Genomic DNA, 3,274 nt, shown 5'->3' with positions numbered 1-3,274 from the left:
GGAGAAAGCTTGTCGATTCATTTGGACAAATTACGTCTCTACATTTGTATTGGGAACTTGAGTACTTTGTACTGCTTTGCTTGTACCAATAGTTCCAATATTTGGACAGGAAGTAGGAGCAAATCGAAGGAAACTAAGCTTATTGGTTCTATTAATGTCTCCACCCCATATAATGGTACCTTACGGGATAACATCACAAACCCGTATTATTATCTCAAACCATGAAGCCCGTGTAATTATATACATATTGAACCTCCTTATCCTTCTACAAGAATGCACCATTACGAGCACCCTTATGGTCAAAGGCATCCCTAAAGATATTGTAACTTGAAACTATGTTTGTTCATTAATTTCCCAAACGATCCGCAATTACCATTCAGGAAATTAATATAACGTGTAGGTGCATAGAATTAACGTAAAAATGAGGTTTAATTAAAAAACTGATATTAGACAAAGCTCCTGAAACGACCTTTTTCGTTTATTCTTTATTATTTCATGCACTTTTTAAAAATCAAAAAAACACGTAAATATTTTTATGTTTCAAACCTACATTATTTTTGTATTTTAAACGGATTCTGAAACATGAGCCACTTCTACACAGCCTCATCATCTGAACAGTAATAAGTAATAATTAATTAATTATTGCATTTATTGATAATTATAGTAAATAATTAATTACTGGTTAAGAGTAATTATTTATTTACCTTTATTGATAATTCATGTAATTTTTGATTATATTCCAAAGAAAACTGATGTAATATATGGACCTAAAATTTTTGTTGTTTTTTTTTTGTAAAAATTACTTATGCTTCAGGATTCGTAAATAATATTTTTAAAAATTTGTCTAAAACATATAAACACAATAGGGTTTCTCTAATTTATTAAAAGGATCATTAGTGAATAAAAAACCAAACACATTTTTTTAGGAACTTTAAATAGAAATCAAGAAAATTGCATTTTTTGTCATTATTTGAAATATTATATTTCGAGTTTTTTCTAATTTCTTTTCTCTTAAGGTTATACATTTCCATCAAATTTACTAATAAAATTCAAAACATTTCTTGTCATTGGTTAAGACGATTAAAAGTTTTCTAACTTTGAACTTTAAAAATTTCTTGTGTATAGAAAACAAAATTTTGTACTACTTTTTTTTGGGTGGAGTGCACTAAAAAAATTGATTTTTCTTCTACAGTCATAAAAAATAAGAGATTTCAAAATTTTCAACTGACTTTCTCAATGGTGAGAAACTGAAAAAAAATTTCTTCGTGACACTAACAAAAAATTGAGATAGGATCCCCTGTAGATTGCCATAAAAGCTGACATCCTTAGTTAAATTTAAAATTAAAAACTTCCCTTTCCCAGGAAACAAAAATCCATTCAATTGTGTTGAATGGGTTTCGAAGGCTTCTGAATTGCGTCTCTGTCACTTGAATTGCAGATTGCCAGCGATTGTTGTTTTTAAAGACTTTTAGTTGTTATTATTTTTTGACTAACTTATATGCCGCAAAAACCCTTTACAACATCTAGAACTGAAATAGCAAAAGGATATAGTAGCCTTGTGCATGATTTACTTTCATTTTTCGATAATTTAGCAATTTCAAAAATTGTGTGAAATATGACAGCTCAATTTTAAAACATTCGGTCTCATTCAAAAAGAGGGAAACCGATTCAATATGAATTTGCTTGAAATTGTATTTTCAGTACATGGCAGATTCGAAGCTGATTGAAAAAATGACCAATTCACATAGTCGCAAACCGATTCAGTTTTTAGCTTTCTGAATCTGCAAATGATTGATATGCAATTCACACAGTCGTTTTTTTAATGGTTTCTTTTTTCCTTTTTTTGAACGCAGGAAAAAAGTTTTTTTCTAAAAAAGTTAGCCAATTCCTAGTAAATTATCGAAAAATTTGGGTAATAGAATTCTCAATTGTTTGAAAATCAGCTTTCGTACTTATGAAAAATCGAATTGAGTGAATAAATAAAAATTTGCTTCGGAGTTATAGGGATGCTGAATGAATATAAAAAAGGTTAGATCCAAAGAAATGATTCTATTCTGAGAAAATCAAGATGAAGTGTGACGATATTGTATTGTGGTATATAGTTTTTTTGCTGCAATGCCTATAAAGAGGAGAAAATTATTTACTTTTTCAATAAACTATAATAATTAAAAGAAATATTAATTGGAAAAATCGTAAATTTAAGTCATTCATTTTTGAAAGATTCACAATTCAAATTTTACAGTCGCACGAAAAATCAGATCTTTGAAAGGAAAACAGGTTTTATATGATTCTGAGAATCAAAATAATATTACTGATGATGTCATTTCGAATAAAAAACGTTATTTCTCATAAAAAATTTAATAAGAAATCACTGGTAATATCAGTTCAATTTTAAAAATAATAGAAACCTCTTTCCCCAGAGATCTGATTTCTGGGACGCCAATTACCTTAAAGTCGAAATAATTTAATTTTGGAAATTTCGAGATATTTAGTTTAACACACTCTAATATCATATTTTTCACTTCAACACGTCTACACGTAAGAAGTTCATGATAAATTATAGCAGTTCTAAAAATAATATCAGAAAAATTTCCAATAACAACAAAAAAATAAAAATGTTATCTTTTCCTTTACAAGTATGTTATTTCCATTACCATTTTCACGAAGCTAACGAGTTTTCCTCTATCCTTTCAAATTTGAAGTAGAATTTTCGGTACGAGGAAGAGCTCACTTTCAGTAATGTTATTTTTCTCTTTTTACTGTGGCCATGTTTAAATCATACTTTATTCTAAAAGGATGTTTTTAAACAAAAAAAAAACAGTAGCGAATATTTACAGTATTTAGCTGCCGTGTATAGAGAAATTCTCTTACAAATAAATTGCATCTTATTTCATGCAATTAAAATATTTAAAGTTTGGTTTCATCAATTAATTAATTACTGTGGCCTTGAAAGGAATACTTTACCATTCTTCTAAATGTCGGGAGCGTTTCAGGCAATTAGAAGAAACCAACCATATATCATTAAAACTCACTTTAAATGGCTATCCAACATTTTTTTTTATTTTTATCTAATTATTGAAATACACTCTTATAAAATAATAAAAATAATGATTTATGCTACAAACATTTGAAAGGTCTACTTTCCAATCGAAAAGGCCCTTGACAAATTTGAGCTGCCTAACTATCAGACCTTAATTTTAGTTTCTTTTTCCGAAATTTTGAACCTCGACCATACTTCTTTAAAAAAAAACTTGAATCTTTATCAAGGAAAGAA

The 3,274-nt window shown here is 28.2% G+C and overlaps 1 protein-coding gene across 1 annotated transcript in view; it reads right to left on the bottom strand.

Annotated features, from left to right (window-relative positions):
* LOC117170239 (collagen alpha-1(XVIII) chain-like) overlaps window positions 1-3,274 on the bottom strand; it is a 611,475-nt gene that overhangs the window by 25,526 nt on the left and 582,675 nt on the right. The gene's annotated exons all lie outside the window — the stretch shown is intronic.

This window comes from Belonocnema kinseyi, chromosome 3 (assembly GCF_010883055.1).
Source record: "Belonocnema kinseyi isolate 2016_QV_RU_SX_M_011 chromosome 3, B_treatae_v1, whole genome shotgun sequence".
NCBI classification, from domain to species: Eukaryota; Metazoa; Arthropoda; class Insecta; order Hymenoptera; family Cynipidae; genus Belonocnema; species Belonocnema kinseyi.
This window is presented reverse-complemented; position numbering and strand designations above follow the sequence as displayed.